The 20906-nt window shown below is 36.2% G+C and overlaps 1 pseudogene; it reads left to right on the top strand.

Moving 5' to 3' along the window:
- The first annotated feature begins 19229 nt into the window (after nucleotides 1-19229).
- Nucleotides 19230-20124, top strand: LOC135277761 (low affinity immunoglobulin gamma Fc region receptor II-b-like; annotated as a pseudogene).
- Nucleotides 20125-20906: the final 782 nt, after the last annotated feature.

The following is a 20906-nucleotide window of genomic DNA, read 5'->3' as shown; positions in this document are numbered from 1 at the left end:
ATGAGGGACCACTGAGCAATGGCATTATATTCTCTATTTCTCATGTGTATTAAGTCATCTTATGCCTGAAACAGACTTGGTCACTTGGAAGCTCTCTGATTATGCAGAGAGAAATTGATAACAGTTTTAATGCTATTCAAAGATTATATGGCATTATTTGTTCCTGTAATTATTTTACGGCTCTATGAAGAACCTGACCCATAAAGTAAATTTTAAATTTGAAAATTTTATTTGGAATTTTTTATCCTTTTTTAAAAGGATATGGTTTCTGACCTAAAGGAAAGTACATTTTTATAGCAGAAATAGTCACCTAGTAGCTGATTATTTGACTGCCATGGAAATCCAAAATGGCTTCATCACCACAAAATGAAGAATAAAAGGCAAAGTATGTTTTTTGAACAAAGTTCGATGTGTTCTATGTCTGTTTTAATTCGTTCTTTTATGAACACAACACTAGATAGAATACAATCTCTATCTTACTGGCTTCATAATTAAAGAATAGTTATTAAACTTTATACTACATAAATCACATGCTAGGTATCCAATCTTTCTTCTACAGTAACTTTATCGTGTACTTTGTTGATGAACTAAACTGAAAGGTGCACTCAACTTGATAATGCCAATAAGTTGGAGAAAAGATTTTGCTTCTATTAACCTGTCGAACAGTGTTTGCTCATAAGTATTAAACTGTTACAAGAAAAATAAAATGTTCAGCTTTTTTTTATTGTTTGGGTCATACTTTTTATCACTTAAAATTATGGTTTTGTCTGCTACCTTTGATAAATATTTCTGAGTGTTAAGGGTACTAAGTATCAAGGCTAGCAATATGGAATCTAAACAATTTAAAGTCTCTCAGTTGACTATTGTTTAATTCTTTCAGATTTTTCCGTTTGGTACAGGGATTAAGAAGAGTGATTTTTCTGCCAGAGGAAGTTCTTTTGTAGAAAGATGAGACTTTGTCATCTGAGATGCTTGATATTTTCGTAGATGTTCAGATTTTCTTTATGTCTTGAATCAAATTTGAAATTTTTATTTTTCCTAGAAAATTATGGACCCCATATGATCTGTTTTATCAGAGTTTTCAAATTTGAAACACTCATGTGCACATACAGTGTTTCGTTATCATTTTTCTGTTTTCATACATCTCATGCCTTTTTCATTCCCAATCTTGTTAATTTCCTGTTCTACTTTATTAAACTAGTCAAAAAATGTTCTTTTTCTAGTTAATTTGTGTATTTCTTTATTAATTCTTTCTAATTTTATGTTCATTTTATAGAAGTTTTTTAACATCTCAAGTCTTCAGTTCATTTATTTCTATTTCTTCAGGAATGAGCAGATTTATGATGATGTAGTATACATTTGGAGTTCAGTTGCAGGAAGCAAAAACTGTTCTATTTTAAGCAGAAAGAAATGTGATGGAATTGCATGCTTAGAAAGATCTTGGAAGGCCTGGAGAAACAGGCTTGATTCTGATTCAGGAATGACCCCAGAATAAGATCACAAACCTGGCCTGTCAAGGGAGGTACCACATTGGATAGAATCAGAGAAGGAAGAATTAAGCTATCACTGGAAAGGTTGACTTCGAGAACAAACCTCTTTAGCTTTGATGCAGAAAACCAGGAAGCTTTTATTACCATCACATCTTCCTCTGACGAAACTCTAGAGTATTGCTGCAGAAATAGTTTCTACCCTGAGAAACTGCCTCAGCACCGGGAAAATGCCTCCTTGACTTTGATCTTCTAGACCTCTGCTGCCCAGCACAGCAGCCACTAACCACGTGTGGCCACTGAGCACTGGAAATAGGACTAATCCAAATGGAGACATGCTCTAAGTTTAAAATACACATAAGATTTCAAAGACATGATGGGGATAAAGAAAGAAAGTAAAATATTCCAATTTTTAAATCTTGATGCCATAATAAAAGGAAAATATTTTGAAATGTATTCAACATTAAATATATTGGGTAAAATAAAATGCATTCTTAAGATTAATTTAGTCTTTTTTTTTTTTTTTTTTTTTTTACCTTTTGTAATGTGACCAGTAGAAGATTTAAAACTGTATGGATGGCTCACACTATATTTCAAATGGACAGTGTTGTTCTGGAATCATAAGACCACATCTCTTAGCCAAATCGATTTCACACCTAAAAATTTAGGTGCAAGGAAGTCATGGAAAAGTAGATTTTAGCTTTCTAGTTTTTATCATTCAGAAAAATCCCTCTAATTGGAAGCTGATAAATATTGAGTGCGATGAGCCACTATATCCTCCACATGAAGTATTTTTTAGAAAAGAGCTCAAGCAATATTTCATGAGGTTTAAAACTTAATTTTCTCATTGGAATGATCTTTGATACTACCTAGTTTTATTGTAATTTTATTATATTTACCCAAAATTATTTAGAATATTTCTTTTTTAATCTTCCAGAAGAGTTTATTTTTTTTCACTTCCAAGTACTGCATTTGAAATTTTAAGTTTTCTTTGTTTAGCAATTTATTATTAATTTGTGTGTGTGTGTGTGTGTGTGTGTTTGTGTTATAATCCAATAAGGTAGTCTGACACATTTTTTTCTGTTTGAAATATATTCAAATTTTCTTTGTAGCCAAAATATAACCAGCTTTTGCAGAAGCCCCAGGGGCATGTGAATGGAACAGCTTTTTCATCTGCAGTAGCATAAAAAACTGAATTTTGTATATGTGAATGTCTTTATTTACGTTAGTCAAACTGTCAGTACCCTTGCTTTTGGTCTTGCTTTGTTATCGTTTGATTTTGAGCATGACAGATTTGTTAAAGACCGGGACGTGTAAATGTCTCCAATTTTGCTAAAAATGACTTGCAATTAGGAAACAAAGTAAAACATTTAACATATGAGCAAACTGTGAGCAAACTATAGGCTGGTATGAGGTAAATCTAAATAAAAAGGTAGTAACAGGAAACAAGAAATTTTCGTAAAAGAAAAAATATGTCTGTGGGGACTGGGAAAAGGTACCACATAGGACAAGATATTTTTATGTGATTTAAAATAGGAGGATTTGAGATTATAAAAAAGGAGGAGTTAGAGCCCATGAGAACAAATAATGATGGGCTGTAACAATAGAGTGAATGTTTGCTGAATCTAATGACACAGGTTTTCTGGAATAGAAATGGCATATTGGGAAGAACAGTAATGTTGAACAATATTTTCTTCTATTTATTGAACATTTGTATTAGTTCTCCTGGAAATGACCTTTTTTATAATCCTTGCCTAGTTTTCAATGGAATTTTTTGGATTTTCCTCAAGGATTTGTACTTTTTACATAATCCCTGCAAGTATTTTCCCCAGGTTTGTTATTTTCTTTTTAATTTGTGTGACGTATTTGTGACACACAGAAATTTTCGTTTGTGATGTCAATTTAATTGCTCTTTACTTTGTGATTTCATTTGACTTCATTATCTGCTCATTGCTAAAGTTCAAATATTATATGCACTTTACTTTCTGCATTCTCTGTGTTTTTCCTAATTAAAAAAACTGGGACATCAATTTTCCTAACACATTTTTGTTAAATATTCTTCCTTTCACTACAGTTTGTGACACTGAAGTCTATCTTTCAACTATAGATTCTGTTCTTGGAAGTACCTGCCCATATAATTCTGGACCTACATTGTTCTAATTATTTTGGCTTCATATTATACATGTTTAATATGGTATATAGGGCTGGGCATGGTGGTTCACACCTGTAATCCCAGCACTTTGGGAGGCCGAGACGGTTGGATTACCTGAAGTCAGGAGTTCCAGACCAGCCTGGCCAACATGGTGAAACCCCATCTCTACTAAAAATACAAGAATTAGCCAGGCATGGTGTCACATGCTTGTAATCCCAGCTACTAGGGAGGCTGATGCAGGAGAATGGCTTGAACCTCAGAGGCAGAGGTTGCAGTGAGCCGAGATTGCGCCATTGCACTCCAGCCTGGATGATAGACTCTGTCTCAAAAAAAATGGTATATATAAGGGGTTCCCAACCCCCAGCTGTGGACCAGTGCCTGTCTGTGACCTGTTAGGAACTGGACTGTACAGCAAGTGGTGAGGAGAGAGCAAGTGAGCATTACTGCCTGAGCTCCTCCTGTCAAATCTGCAGGGGTATTAGATTCTCATAGGAACACGAACACTATTGTGAACTGCAACTGTGAGGCTGCACACTCCTTATGAGACTCTAACTGATGCCTGATGATCTTACATGGAGCAATTTCATCCAGAAACGACCATCCCCCACTCCCACCCCCAGTCTATGGAAAAATTAACCAGACTCTGGTGCCTAAAAGGTTGGGGACTGCTGGTATATCGAATATATTATAGAATATACATTTTATTAGGCATATAGTTATTTGCTAGCCCTATTCTCTTATTAATCTTCTTGTTAAAAATGCGTTTAGCTGTTTTGTCCCTGAACTTCTAACAAGTTTAAGCTATTGAAGTGCCCATGAATATTTTTTAATTATATAAAACTGCAGTTAATTAGGAGATAATCAACATCCCTATTCCAATATTTTTATTCAGGAACATGTTTCTTGTATTCATTTAAGTGAGCTTTATTGTCTCCCAGCAAAGTTTCATGCTTTCTCTCATAGAGCCACTGAACTTTCTTGATTAAAGTTATTCTTACTTATTTTTATTGCAAATAAGTGGGATAGTTTCTAACAGAATTGCTGGTAGCATATTGGTCTTTAAATTACAACCTGTGGACTCTGATTTTTCATCATCGTCACAGCCTAATTTATTCATGTGATGACAAGGTAATCAATAAATAATAAAAGATATGATTTTTTCCTTCCTGTAGCTAATGCTCATTAAAAGGTTGGTGAGTTTTGCTTACACACACAAAAAAAATATTCTCTGGACCAAGTTCACGTTCTGCCTTAAATTTCTACTACAACATGGAATTAAGAGGCCATAGAGAAAATATCGGACAAGGGTAGTTTGTGCTTCTCCTTGGCCTCTAGTTACATATTCTGGAAAATTCTGTCTTAGCTCTCCCAGTGAGAAGACGATGGTTCTCCTTTGTTAGAAATACTACACAAATGTCATACAGAAAGGAAAAAAACGTATTTGTGTCTCATTCTCTATTTTACATATATCATCAGTTTGCATCAGCAGATGGGTTCACAGCAATGGAGCTGTTCAGGTAGACCTCACCCTTGACTATTAAAATGCTGACAGCGAAATAATAATGTTAGGATGGGAAGTTTATTGAAAGGATGACAAAATAAGCATTTTCATTAAAAATTAAATGTCATTATAAATGTACCACATCAAACTTAATTTGTCTTGTTTTTATATATTGAGGTAGTTATAATTTAAAGTATTAACACCAGTCAATAAAGCATATACCAATTAAACTTGGATATTTGCATACATTCTCTGTAGGTGTCAGCATTGCTTTGTAATAGTCTTATGCACAGAACTGTGTTTTCTTCATGTGATAGAATATAACTTTCATGTTAAATTCAAGTTAAACACCAGAATGGCCTAAGTCTCTAAGACATCTCCCAGATTATTCTATAGTTCTTAATCACCAGTGTGACTGAATGATTAAATTTCAGTTTGGAAAACATGGATATTTATTGTCTTTCTTTAGGCATGGATAAATACTTTCAAGGTTTTATCAAGTGGCGTTCTCTGGATATTAAAATAAGATGCTTCAAAAATATGCAATACAACATTCATAGAAGCTAACTCTATTTGTCATATTTAGAAATGACATTCATTGTTTATTGTTGGGAGAACAGTTGACACAGCGCTCTATGGAGTGATTTAGATTGCAGACGCCACTGCATCACTGTGTTCACAGTTTAAACTAGTTATACACAGACTTGTTATTGGATAGAGTTATTATAATTCAAAGAAGGGACTGCTTAGTTAAGAAGGAGAGATATATACAAATTTATGTTCACACTAGGATGGTATCTATTCTTGGGGGAATTTTCTGATTCAGAGGCTTAGAGATGAATAAAATTCTGAAGTGGTAGAATCTGATTTAATAAATGCTTTGTGCATATGAACTTGCACCTGCAAGCAGTCCTGCTGTGGACAGCATCTGTCATGACCTGTATTCATAGATTGTGTACATGGCTCTCACTCTTTTTTGCTGGGGAGGGATAGAGTCTTGCACTCTTGCCCATGCTGGAGTGCAATGGCGCGATCTTCACTTACTGAAACCTCTGCCTCCCTGGTTCAAGCGATTGTATTGCCTCAGTCTCCAAAGTAGCTGGAATTACAGGAGCACACCACCATGCCCAGTTAATAATTTTTTTTTGTATTTTTAGTAGAGATGGGGTTTCACAATATTGGTCTGGCTGGTCTCAAACTCCTGACTTTGTGATCTGCCTGCCTCGGCCTCCCAAAGTGCTAGTATTACAGGCATGAGCCACTGTATTTGGCCATGGCTCTCATCCTCTACAGCATGGTGGAGAATACAAGCATATTAGAATTACTATGGAGACACAACGCTTGCAAGAAACCCAACTTGTGAAACTAAGATTACAGGTATCTATAATTGTAAGTGATTGTATATTATGAATTGTAAACGACTACTGTAATTTAAAATGTAACAGAGAAAAATCAAGGTCTCAGAAAGCACATAGCCAGGTTTAACTATTCAGTGTGAAAGTCATTTTTAGTAAGGGCCAACAAGCCTTTCTGTTCACCCAGTTGTTTCAAATGGCACTCTAGTAACTAGCTGCCTTCTTTTATGTAATGGTGTGAGAAAATGTTAGTAAATACTATCCATTTTTTCTTCAGCAAATTATGCCAGAATAACTTCATAATCTATTTTACAGCTCCTTTTGAGGTAGATATTCTTTGGAACATCTGCAATAGAGTATTTCAGGTGTGAAAAAAATCAGGAGCAGTTTCTCTTTTTATACCACACAACATATGGAATCTCACTTGTAGCTGGCAGAACTGCTTTGAAAAGAAAAAAAATAGAAATTTCCACCAAATTTCCCCAGAAAGTGAATCCTTATGAACCACATTTGATTATTTTCTCGTGTAAAAGTGAAATTTAAAAATGCAACATACTCAAACACAGCACTTAGAGAATGCCACTCAGAGCAGCTGATTGCCAACATGAAAGTATTTGGACAGAAACTATTAGAAAAGATACCATCATTACAGGTTGGAAATCCAAACAAACAAACAAAAAACCCTTTTTTTCTAGTACTTATTTAAATATGGTTAACTTTTGATGCATTTCCATGAGAGCCATTTTCTGACTCATAAATGCTTACAAGGTAAGAGGATCATTTTCTAGAGACTAAAGGTCAGATGACAGTAAAACCGTTTTGGTAGTTTGAATCACTGGGACAGAAAGTATACAATGTCAGAGCTGGAAAGGATCTAAAGGACAATCTGATCCAGTTATTTCCTTCCTATAGGTTAGAAAACTGACGCTCAAAGAGACGTATCCATTCACCCACAGTTTCACGGGACTAGATCCATCCAGCTAGCTCTCCTGGTTGTTTCAGTGTTCTCTTCATTGATCCCTGAAACCTACAGATCAATTTTAGACTTGGCATGTCTAAATAGAGTCAGATTGTACCACTAGATACAATGGGTTTAGATGTTTTAAATAATTTATTCAATTAAAACTCAAAGTAGATGTATGTATTTACTAGTTGTCCCTTAGAATAAACTAACTTCGGAATATTTTAGTGAAATACCACAGTTACATGTAAAAGCAGCCTTAAAAATTAAGGTGACAATTGGAGGAAGAACTAAATTGGACCTAATCTTTTGTGTTTATGTGTATTTTAATATTATTTTTAACAGAGATTTCTTTTTTCCTAAATGATTTCTCAATAGTATTAATTATGACTACTGAATTCTCTAGACTAAATGTTAAATATCCTTCTACAAAACAGAAACATACCGGAATTTCTGTGTGAGGATCCATACATATATTTTATTGGAATTCCCACAGGGTTCTGCAGGTCTTTAAAAACATAAACCAAACCACAGGAGCGTTCCTTTGATAGACCTATATTTACACTAACGTGTTTTACTTGTAATTCATACAGGAGACTGCATTTCTGATACTCGTTAGACCATATTATCACTGTTCATTGAACACAACTTTTAAAACATTGTGGCTGAAACTTGGGTGAAACTAGATCACTTTTTTTTCCTGGCAACAAATCTCTATGTTAACCAAATTTGCTAATTGAATTCATTTATTATTAGATTGTGTTAACAAATTAGAAACTATTATTCAAATCCCGGAGGATACATATGCTGTCATAAAATCGCTTCTTCATCATGAGTGTATTCCTAGGATGACTATTAGTCTTACTTCCCCTAAACAGTCCTGGTTTCTTCCTCTTGCTGCGTAATAATAATAATAGCACTCCTGTCACTCTCAAAAGATGATAATATATGATCAGTATAGTAAAAATGCAAACAAGAAAAGTACAGTTTTTATAATCCTCCTATGTTCAAAAACAGTAAAACATGGAAGAGGTTCTGCTTAGAGTTCATGTGAGTCTGATGTTGCTGCTATGATTTAAAAGCCCATTGTCATTTCTGCCTCAGTACTTTCGTACTGTTTATAGTCATAATGAGGTTATTTTGGGGGTCAATGTGTTATTTGTTCCACAAAGGCTTCAGTTTAGCCTAGGAATGATTACAGTGAATTGCAAGGTCAGTGTTGCTAATAATCTTTATCTTTTCTCTCTAAAAAGTCCTGACACTTTTCCAAAAATCTATGTGCTATGGTTTCAGACCTTCCTTGATTACGACAGATACAAAGCTTTTCTGCTTTCTCCTTTATTCCTTATCATAAAAGAACATCTGAGGGAGTTCTGAGTCAAAAGAGCTTTCAAACTTTGGCCAGCATCTTCAGACAGTACAGTTGGCAAAAAGGCATGGTAAAAATAGCTCGTTTACATCAGCCTCTCTGTCAGGAATACTTTAAAATTAGTAATACATTAATTTTTATATATTATGTTACTTGAGCTTATAATCTTGAATTATTTAACTTGAGGTTTGGAGATGACAGAACTTGATAGTAAAAGATAGTTCATAGAGCCATATGTAATTACACAGTTTTACTTACAATATAGGAGAAAAAATGATATCTCGATTGCAGCTGGATGTTGTAAGATTTGTAGGATGGCTGACAATAATTATAATACTAACTTGATAACTGGGCTTTGGCAAAGAGGCTTTGTTTCTTCCCATGAAACTGTGTGGCATGTCTTAGCAGTCACAGTGGTCCTGGCACGAAAGGTTGTGAATGAAAAATGTATTATCTTTGGGGCAATCTAAATACTCTTGTACCTAGAATTCCTCTGGATCATTACAGATTAATAGTGGCTTTCTCTCTCTCTTTCTCTGGGTGTGTGTGTGTGTGTGTGTGTGTGTGTTCCACAAAGCCTTCACACTTGGGTGCAACCAACATTGGTGATATGGTGTGGCTCTGTGTCCCCATCGAAATCTCATGTTGAATTGTAATTCCCAATGTCGGAGGTGAGGCCTGGTGGGAGATGATTAAATCACGGGAGAAATTTTGCCCTTGCTGTTCTCAGTTTAGTGAGTTCTCACGAGATCTAGTTGTTTAAAAGTGTGGGGCCCTTCCCACCTCGCTCTCTCTCTCTTCCTCCTGCTCCAGTCACATGAGACATGACTGCTTCCTCTTCACCTTCTGCCGTGATTGAAGATTTCCTGAGTCCTCTCCACCCATGCTTCCTGTAAACCTGCAGGAACATGAGCCAATTAAACCTCTTTTCTTTATAAATGATTCAGTCTCGGTAGTTCTTTATAGCAGTGTGAGAAAGGACTAAGACAATTGGCCTTCAACTTAAGTTTCTAAATTCATGTGGGTGTACCTGCTCCCAGTATGTACACATTTTTGGTCTGGGCTCTGAACCTTCTCAATAGTGGGCCCTAGGCTTTCATCCAGGCCACAGGGAGAAAGCCTGGCATCATTTTTTCCTTCCAGTGCTTTCCAACTCACTGCTTAGCTAAGGAGGACACTTTAGGCTTAAGTTTTCTAGAAAATTAGGCAATCATAGTTGTAATATCCCATATGTCTATAAGCATGAAACAACTCTGCTGCAAGCAAAATGAGTAGTTATCTTTTTCTTGAAGACTAGTAAGGAAAGGTTGAAGAGCTTCTTCTGATATGTCAAAGTAAGAGTTTTCCTATCATATAAACCTTAATTATATTAATATGTATATCAACATATATTATATTAATTGTATGTGCACACCATATTAAATGTATATCAATATGGTATTTATTTGTACATTTATATATTGACAAAAATTATGTTTGAGGATGTGTTGTATAAGTTAGCCTAACATAAGAAAAGTGATCTTGTTTTAATTTAACTTATTAAACATGGAAAAATCTATTATCTTCTATGCAAAATAAAACATGCATGTACTCCCAGCACTTTGGGAGGCAGAGACAGGAGGATCACTTGAGCCAGGAATTTTAGACCAGCCTGGGCAAGATAATGAGATGTATCTCTACAAAAAATAAAAATAAAAAATTAGCCAACTGTGGTGGCATGTGCTTATAGTCCTAGCTATTCAGGAAGCTGGGGCAGGAGAATCACTTGAGCCCAGGACTCCAAGGCTGCAGAGAGCTAGGATGGTACCACTGCACTCCAGCCAGAGTGCCAGAACAAGACCCTGTCTCTAAGAAAAATGTAAGCAAGCAAATAAACAAAAACCCACCCAATTAGAATATTCACCAAGGCAGTTGTTTTTCTCTCTGCTTTTAACTTCCAGCTAGTCCATTTTGGAAAGACAGGGACTCTGTCAATTAACATACTCTGCCTCCTCATATGGGACTAAGTTTGCACTAAGAAGAAGAATTGTACATCTAATTAATGTAAATATGTAATGGCAAATCGTAATCCATCTTCACAATCTATAAAATGTCTTTGACTATCCTGACAACACACTATTTTCTAGCATTCAACATGAGTTAATTATCTGTCAGAAGAAATGAGACTAATAATTGCTCCAAAGTTGGCAATTTGAAGCCAGAAGCTTCTGACCTAGTAAAGACAATGACAAATTTATTGTAAATATATATCTCTTCCTAAATTTATTTATTCATAGAGTTGTGGTATAATAGAAACATGTTTTCAAAACTGTTACTTTATTTGTACCCATGAGAACGGAAGACTTATAAATTGATTTAAAATTTTTGAGATTTTGCACGGCAAAAGAAACAGTCATTAGAGTGAATCGGCAACCAACGGAATGGGAAAACATTTTTGCAGTTTACCCATCTGACAAAGGGCTGATATCCAGAATTTACAATTAACTAAAGCAGATTTACAAGAAAAAAACAAACAAGCCCATTCAAAAGTGGGTGAAGAATATGAACAGATACTTTACAAAAGAAGATATACATGAAGCCAACAAGCATATGAAAAAATGCTCATCATCACTGGTCATTAGAGAAATGCAAATCAAAACTACATTGAGATACCATCTCACACCAGTTAGAATGGCGATCATTAAAAAGTCTGGAGACAACAGATGCTGGAGAGGATGTGGAGAAATAGGAACACTTTGACACTGTTGGTGGGAGTGTAAATTAGTTCAACCATTGTGGAAGACAGTGTGGCGATTCCTCAAGGACCTAGAAATAGAAATTCCATTTGACCCAGCAATCCCATTACTGGGTATATATCCAAAGGATTATAAATCGTTCTACTATAAGGACACATGCACACGAATGTTCATTGCAGCACAGTTTACAATAGCAAAGACCTGGAACCAACCTAAATGCCCATCGATGATAGACTGGACAGGGAAAATGTGGCACATATACACCATGGAATATTATGCAGACATCAAAAACGATGAGTCCGTGTCCTTTGTAGGGATATGGATGAACCTGGAAACCATCATTCTCAGCAAACTGACACAAGAACACAAAATCAAACACTGCATGTTCTCACTCATAGGTGGGTGTTGAACAATGAGAACACATGGACACAGGGAGGGGAGCACTACACACTGGGGTCTGTTGGGGGAAATAGGGGAGGGGACAGCAGGGGGTGGGGAGTTGGGGAGAGATATCAGGGGGAGAAATGCCAGATATAGGTGAAGGAGAGGAAGGCAGCAAATCACACTGCCACGTGTGTACCTATGCAACAATCTTGCATGTTCTTCACATGTACCCCAAAACCTAAAATACAATTTAAAAAAATTTTGAGATTTTCTTTAAAAGGCAAGGCATTACAATTCTAAATTGAAATTCTTCTCGCAAAACATTTCTTATTGATGTATAATGATGGTCATAGATATTTATGGGATAGATGTGATGTTTTGAAAAATGCATACAATGTACACAATGTGTAGTTATCAAATCAGGGTAATTAGAATATCCATCACCTCAAACATTTATCATTTCCTTGTGTTGAGAAAGTTCCCCATCTTCTCTTCCAGATATTTTGAAATATATAATACATCATTGATATCGATATCACCTTACTGTGCTATCAAGCAGAGGAAATTATTTATTCTGTCTAACTGTATTTTTCCTACCATTAACCAACCTCTCTTCATGGCCCCCTTCCCAGCCTCTGGTAAACACCATTCTACTTGCTACTGCCATGAGATCAACTTTTTTAGACTAAGTAGAATTTTTTGAGTGAATATGATTTTGTTTATTTTTGCTTGTTTGTGATACTTTTAAAGATTCGCTTAAGGAACCACAGCCTGAAGAAAAGTAATTTGCGATAATGCCATGTTCTCAGTAGGTACTTGGTAAATTCTCAGTGATGATGATTCATCCCCATCAGGCGCAAACAAGACTCCAGCACCTCACGCTGAATTTGGTTGAGCTGCTGAACAAAGAATGTCAAGTACATTTCTTTCTTGTTTTATTTTGTTATCTAACTTATTTAATTTACAGGTCTTCTAAGGGATAAGAGCAAGCCTAACTTTTCAAATCTCCATATAGGGAAGCAGATTGTGCATGCACGTGTGTGTGATCTACAAGACATATAAACAGATCTCATGGCTAGGTATCCCTATGGTTTTGAAAGTATGTGCACCCCTGTGATCGTTCTTCTGAGTGTGTGTGTGTGTAAGTCAAAAAGATAAGACTCGTCAACAGTCGTGTGGTTCACATGGAGGAGGCAGCCAGATATTCTTCAGGCATTTTTCACTAGCTTGCCTGCAGTCTTCTGGAGTTTCAAGAGGGTATTATTGTTTTAAGATCAATGATTACATTTGGTTCAAGAAGATTTGATAACAAAACAGGATTGAAATTAATGTACATCCTTTATAAAAATGTTTTGCCAAGTGTATTGAATATATTTTCTTATTCTTTCCTCAAGTAGTCAAAACCCACAAATAATTGAGGCCAGAAGATAAAATCTGAGTGGGTATTGGCCCCAGATGAAAATATTGAGTTTTGAAATTACTGAGTTCATGCTGTGAACACAGCCAGTGATAGAAAACTGTTCATGGAGAAACCTAGGTCAGGCACAAGAGAAGGCAAATGAGAAGAGCCATGGAGCTCGACACTTGAAAGTCTTTCTTTTCCTTTCTTTTTTATTTATTTATTATTTTTTGAGACAGAATTTCGCTCTTATTGCCCAGGCTGGAGTGCAATCACTCGATCTCAACTCACTGCAACCTCCACCTCCTGAGTTCAAGTGATTCTCCTGCCTCAGCCTCCCGAGTAGCTGGGATTACAGGCACGTGCCACCACACCCAGCTAATTTTGTATTTTTACTAGAGACAGGGTTTCTCCATGTTGGTCAGGCTGATCTCGAACTCCTGACCTCAGGCAATCCGGCCACCTTGGCCTCCCAAAGTGCTGGGATTACAGGCATGAGCCACCACACCCAGCTGACGCTTGAAAATTTTAAATGTCAGTTATGTCCACTCTTCCTCACCTTCACTCACAAAACATTTTTTCTTCCAAAAGATTGGACTTTATCTAATATTGTGGAGTCCTGAACAAACTGCATAAAAGAAATAGATTTTTTTCCCAAATATGATTGTAGGTCTAAAGTCCAGATGACACCACGGAGGACAATTTCCTGCTGCTGTTGGAAAGAAAAGCCACCAATTTAAAAGTATTTTAAATCTTATTATCTATGCCCAAATGTCAAGTTTTATCAAATGTTAAATGTTGCTTCTTCAAATCCATGGTCTTGAGTTGTTACTATTTTGTTAAAGATTTTCAGTCTGACCTAGATTAGTGATATGAGTTAATTATTTCACAGTACGTTTTGACAGGTACCTCTAAGTCTTGTGGCTTAAGAAAAAGAAAACCTGTTTAAATATCTCTTTTATTAGAATGAAAATGTTAATGATGGCAGTAATTCATGCAGAGTATGAATGTTTTATTAATCACTAACAGATTCTTTAAATACAAGCCTTTCCTTTCAGGCTGAAAATATTGACCAATTTTTAAAATGCATAAAACCTAGTACTTCATTTTATTATTTATTACTTTTTATAAATGACCATTCTTGAGTTAATAGTTTCCATAACAACGTGTTATTTAGATTATAGAGATAATATCTTGAATTTCTGAAAGAGATAGTGAATCAAAGTTATTATGGAAGATAAAATTTGAATTTCCTAATAGTCTCCAGATTTGAATACAATTTAAAATATACCTCTCGATCGTACTTAAGTTTTAGAACTGTGGCTAATTGGTAAGAAAGCAGGGGAGAAAGAAGTATAGTACTAAAAAATTCTGTTGCTTAGGAATTCAAAATAAATAAATTATTGCCATGTTTCTTGAGTTTACACATTGAAGTGTAGGATGAATTTTAGTTAGATCATTCTCTTTTTTATCCTATTGTTTCTGCTTAAAATGGAACACATTATTTTATCATTTTATAATTAAATTCTATGATATTTTTGATGTTTTAAAATTTTAAATTTGATACTCCAGAGACAGAAGGATTTTGGAAAACTGAGAATAAATAAGAAAAGACACATTTCAAATCTTTACTTTGAAGAGAAGGAAATTTCAGGAGCATTCAATTTCACATGATTATGTTCTGAGTAGCCTCTGGGAAGAGCCAATAATTACAATGGTGTATCTCAGAAGCCTCTCTATATGTTTTGAAACTTTTGCCTGTTGGTATGTTTTAATTCCAAACTTTTGTGCACAAGACTACATTGAACTCTTGCAAGCCATTCTTCTGTACCATTGTATCTGAAGATATATCACCTAAATTCTTTGGAAGCTTTCAGGAATACAAGTTTGCTTATACATTTATCCACGTTGCTGCAGAAACACTGTTCCATACAGTTATCTAAGGTGTTTTCCCCCCAAGATTATGTATTATCTTTGATTCTGATTCAAATAATGCATTTACTAAAATCCTGACTTAGCTGTAATATCTCTAAAACATTTTTGTTGAGAGAAAAAATGTTTTGCTTTGTAAAATTTCTAAAACATTTTTGCTGAGATAAAAATATTAAATATTTGTATTCTTAAATAGGACATAGTCTTTTTCAAATTAACAACAAATACAAAAAGAATCCCAGGCTATGGTGTCTGTCAGAGAGGTATTGAGCTCTGCTCCTGTCTACTAGAAGGCCTGGATAGAATTTCTCTAGCTGCTATAAATATTTCAGAGATTCTGGGAGCTAAAATATCTCCCAAGTTAGATGGGACCGACAGTCGCTTTTAGCCAGTTTTAAACAATACACACTTAATTATAGTCCTTGCCTTCATCTAAAAGATAACACTAAAACTTCAGCAATGATAATAGTAATAATAAAATATCAACTACTATTTATTGAGTACTTAGATACTGCTAATCTCATTTAATCTATACAACTGTACTATGCAGTAGGCATAAAACTTTTCCCAGTTTTTAGATAGGAGAGTTGATGTTTATAGACGTTGAATAATAGCCCTTGTCATATAGCTAAAAACAGTTGAACTATGAGCAAATCTTGTCCATTGCGAAGCCTGCTCTCTTCCTCACCACGCTGTTCCTTGCCATCTGTAGGTTTTAGTTTAGTCCAAAATTATTCAGAACAAATATCTGGGTAAGTAAGAGGAGGTACCCTGCGAGTTTTCAGTATCTCCTCTGATTGCACATGAGAGCTCAGGAGCAAGTTTTTATTCCTAAACATAACTTAAGGTAGAGCTTTTGAAGAGCAGGAAGGAAGAAATTACCATTTGCAATGAAGCTGTTCCAATACAACCACCTTAAAACTGATTTGTTGATGCCGTGTGTGTGTGTGTGTGTGTGTGTGTGTGTGTGTGCATGCTACGCAATGAACAATCAACCTCAGAAATTTGGCTCTGGTCCATCCTGGGCTGCCAATAGAGACGTGGCCGGAAAATGAACTCCATTAATTAGAGTGCAGAGTCAAACATGGTTTTATTCATTGGGCCAGACACAAGTCAGAAAACAGGCTTGATGTCTTTCACAATAAAGAAAAATGCACAGAAGTTACATTATTAGGAAATTTTTAAAATTTGAGAAATGTTCCAAAAAAATCTATGTAGGAAGGAAAGTATTATTCAAGCAATGTGTGTGTAAAATTAATTAATATATAGTACAAATAAAACTTTCTATTTTAATTAGTTGGAATCCAGTGTAAATGTTTAAAAGGCAATAATGGGAGGCAGAAGGGCTTGCATGCTAGGAAGATGATCCAATGGGGTGTCAACAAAAGAACAGAGGGCTCTGAATAGGACTTAAGATCAAAGTGAGGGAGTCAAGTGCTTCTCTGGCATTCAAGGGCAGGAACCGGCTAGATGAAGACCTGAAAACAAAAAATGTGAATACTCACCCCAACCTAATTTTAAACATATCCATCAAAGATATTATGTTTTCAAAAATACAAAAAAATTTTGATTTTTTTTAAAATAGCAAATATTAATTTTTAAAAATGGTACCCATGCTTTGCTGTTGCTCCTAGCATAGTGCAGTTTACTTATTAGGTAACCCTGGATACTGCAGCACTAGGAAAGGGAACCTGGAGATGCAGAAGCTGCTGGAGGCCAGCATGCATGCTGTGAGTGGCACAGACGTCATGCTAACGAGACTGGAGCTTTTCCATAATACAGGGGTATTGCTTCTGGGAGAAAAAGTGAACTAATTGGTTCTGAATTGAATGGTTCTAACAGAGAAGGTGTTTAGACCTGGTTTGCAGCAAGGCAGATGGTATGTGAGATGTGGAGACTATATTTCTTCAAGTAGTTCTGAGAATGATATCAGGAAAAGTCAAACCATGATTCAGAAGGTATATTGTGAATTCTTCTATCCCATCAATAATAACTTTCATTATTTCTTTCACATTTCCTGTGGCTCTTATTTTCCAACTTTATTTGTTTAAAGGAGGCTTAGTAAGCCTAAGCCAAGGCATTTAAACACACACACACACACACACACACACACACACACACACACACACACACTTTCATTATCACATTTGAAAAAATACAGAGGAGAAAATGTATTAGGTTATTTGCATAGCATTTTCAATATGGATAGTGTTACTATGATTGTTTTTCAACTATAAACCTTTATACAAATAAAAAGAGAGGTTTCCATTTTACAGGGAGCCTTGATTCAATGGACACACACGATATTATAAGTTTAGTTTATCTTAGAATGTTAATTAACCAGAAATCTACAAAATTGTCAATAAAACATTTAACATTGCATGTTCTCCTATAGTGAGAAATCAGACACCCTTTTTCTGTCCTAGAGACAATTGAATTTAGATTAAAAACAGTCAAGACAGCAAAAATGTCACTTTCCATGAGGACATTTATTGTTCCTTGACAGTGATGTGAGTATATTCAGAGATCTAGAGTGCTCTTCTGTGACCTGAACCTGCTGATGATCCATTCAAGTCAACTAAGCTGAATTAATAGTCAGAAAAAAAATCTCAGGTAAATATCAGCAGGGGAGGCTTTCTTATTCTTTTCATTTGTTTGTGTGTGTGGAGAGTAGAGATAAGGGGGAGTCAACATTTTGTGAAATATCCATTTAACAGCGAAACTACATAAATAGGATCTGAATCTATTTTTAGTGCTTCTTGCTCACGATTTTACAAAGAATGAGCAATAGGCCAATATAAGCCTGTGTATTTAGAATCTATTTTATTTAGAAAGGAAGGTAAGCTAGGACATCAGGTCACCAGGTACTTTGACTGCTTTATATTTACTTACATGTTTGTCCCTCCTGGCAGTTACTTGCACTGATTAGTTGCATTAATCCAAGGGCAAAATTTCTTATTCACAAAGAAAATTGCATCAGTGTCCAATGACTATGGGATCGTTCAGAAAAATAACCTGAAGCTTTGTGCAGCACCAAGTTAGCTGGATATTTGGCACTGATTTTTTAATGCTAGATACAACTGAATTTTCTTAAAAATTGAAGAATACTTTTCCAGCTTACATTTACTAGCTGGCAATTTCCTGAGTCTTTTGAATCATGTTTTTCTCTATGTAGAATAAAGAAATGAATATCAGTTTTTAGATTACGCAGGCAAGAGGAAAGGGAGCTTATACTTGAACATACCCTGTGTATACCGGGCATTGCACAAGATGCTTCCCATAATTTATTTGATTTAATTCTAATGTAAGCATTATCATCTTCATTTTATGGTTAAATAAACTAAGACTTACAGAGAAGGTTATTTGTGCAGTCACAGTGTTTTAAATTCAAAGAGCTTCTATCAGAATTTATTATGATGGATTTTACCAGTTCTGCCTATCATGCCATATTGTGCAACCCGTGTCTCAACAGAACAAGCATTCAGTATGTGAATGACATTTTTCTGCATTCTAATCCTAGATGTGAGGTAAATATGATTGTCTTTGATTATATGGGAATTAAAATAATAATAATTTGATGTCAGTATATTGCTGCATTTTATAATATTATTAGACATATGAGCAGAACTGAAATGTCACTGCAATTTTTTTTTGTCATAAAGTCACTCCATGACTTCATCATAAAAACTTTGGATTTCTCTAAGATTTTTTTTTTCTTGGCTAATACTCCTTGTGTGTTTTTTTTCTCTTTCTTAAGGCAATGTAATTATACTTACTTTTTAATATACTGCTATTCCAGCTTCTTCTAGAAACTAGTCTCACAGGGTCAATCATTTCACACTGAAGTAACCCAATAAAATGTTTGATAAAACACAAATATACTAATAAGCCTTACGGTTTTCTCACTAAGAGCGATTCTCTTGCCAATGATTGAAATAGCTGCTTTTGGACTGCAAGTCCCCCCAGACTTGGGGCCACATGCTTCTCTGGACAGCTGTGCTATTCCTAGCTCCTGTTGTGCTGGGACACCTGCAGCTCCCTCGAAGGCTGTGCTGAAACTCGAGCCCCCATGGATCAACGTGCTCCAGGAGGACTCAGTGATTCTGACATGCCAGGGGGCTCACAGCCCCGAGAGCAACTCCACTCAGCGGTTCCACAGTGGGAATCTCATCCCCACCCAAAAGCAGCCCAGCTACAGCTTCAAGGCCAAAAACAGTGACAGCAGGGAATACAGGTGCCAGACCGGCCGGATCAGCCTCAGTGACCCTGTGCGTCTGACTGTGCTCTCCGAGTGGTTGGCGATCCAGACCCCTAGGTTGGAGTTCCAGGAGGGAGAAACCATCATGCTGAGGTGCCACAGCTGGAAAGACAAGTCTCTGGTCAAAGTTACACTCTTCCAGAATGGAAAATCCAAGAAATATTCCCATTTGGATACAAGCTTCTCCATCCCACAAGCAAACCACAGTCACAGTGGTGATTACCACCACACAGGAAGCATAGGCCACACGCTGCGCTCTTCCAAGCCTGTGACCATCACTGTCCAAGTACCCAGCATGAGCTCTTCGCGGATGGGGATCATTGTGGCCGTGGTCACTGGAATTGCTATAGCGGCCATTGTTGCTGCTGTAGTGGCCTTGATCTACTGCAGGAAAAAGCGGATTTCAGCCAATCCCACTAATTCTGATGAGGCTGACAAAGTTGGGGCTGAGAACACAATCACCTATTCACTTCTCATGCACCCAGATGCTCCGGAAGAATTAATAGAGCCCGATGACCAGAACCGTATTTAGTCTCCATTGTCTTGCCCTGGAATTTGAGAAGAAAATCAGAGAGGGAAAGATCTGGTATTTCCTGGCCTAAATTCCCCTTAGGGAGGACAAAGAGATGCTGCCATTCCAAAAGAGAGGGACTCTCTTACCTGAGTCCCGAAGCTCCCTGTCCTGAAAGTCACAGACAATATGGTTCCAGATGACCGACTGTACCTTCTGTGCCTCAGCCCTTCTTGACATCAAGACTCTTCTGTTCCACATCCACATAGCCAATACAATTAATCAAACCACTGCTATTAACACATTCTAGCAACATGGGAAATGCTTATGTTACAGGTTACATGAGAACAATCATGTAAATCTATGATTTCAGAAATGTTAAAACAGACTAACCTCTGCCAACAGATTAAAAGTGATTGTTTCTGGGTGATGATTTTTATTTTCTTTATTTTTCTATAAAGATTGTGTATTACTTTTATAATAAAACATTATAAAAACAAAAAAAACAAAAAGAAATAGCTGCTTTTTCCCTCTGCCACAACAGTCTGAATTTTTTGTTGTTTCTCTTGTCTTATTTCTTCAGTGATTTCCTCCTCCTTCTCTTCTCCCTAGCATCTCCTCCTCCTCTGTCTCCTCTCTGTCTCTGTCTCTGTCTCTGTCTCTCTCTCTCTCTCTCTCTCTCATATATTCTCTCTTCCCCCACCCCCTTGAGTAATCCTATCTCTATCTGTATCTCTCCCCCTTCCTCCCCTTCTTCTAGTAAGGTAGTTTTTTACAACCCTGACTTTTTCCAATTAACACCTACAATGGGCCAGCCATCGTCCTAGACTTTAAGCACACAAAATATTGACTCAGTTCATGT

The sequence above is a fragment of the Aotus nancymaae genome, unplaced genomic scaffold, assembly GCF_030222135.1.
Source record: "Aotus nancymaae isolate 86718 unplaced genomic scaffold, 86718_ANA_hifiasm-v0.15.2.pri h1tg000033l, whole genome shotgun sequence".
Lineage (NCBI taxonomy): Eukaryota > Metazoa > Chordata > Mammalia > Primates > Aotidae > Aotus > Aotus nancymaae.
Note: the sequence above shows the minus strand (reverse complement) of the source record. Positions and strands in the feature narration are given on the sequence as shown.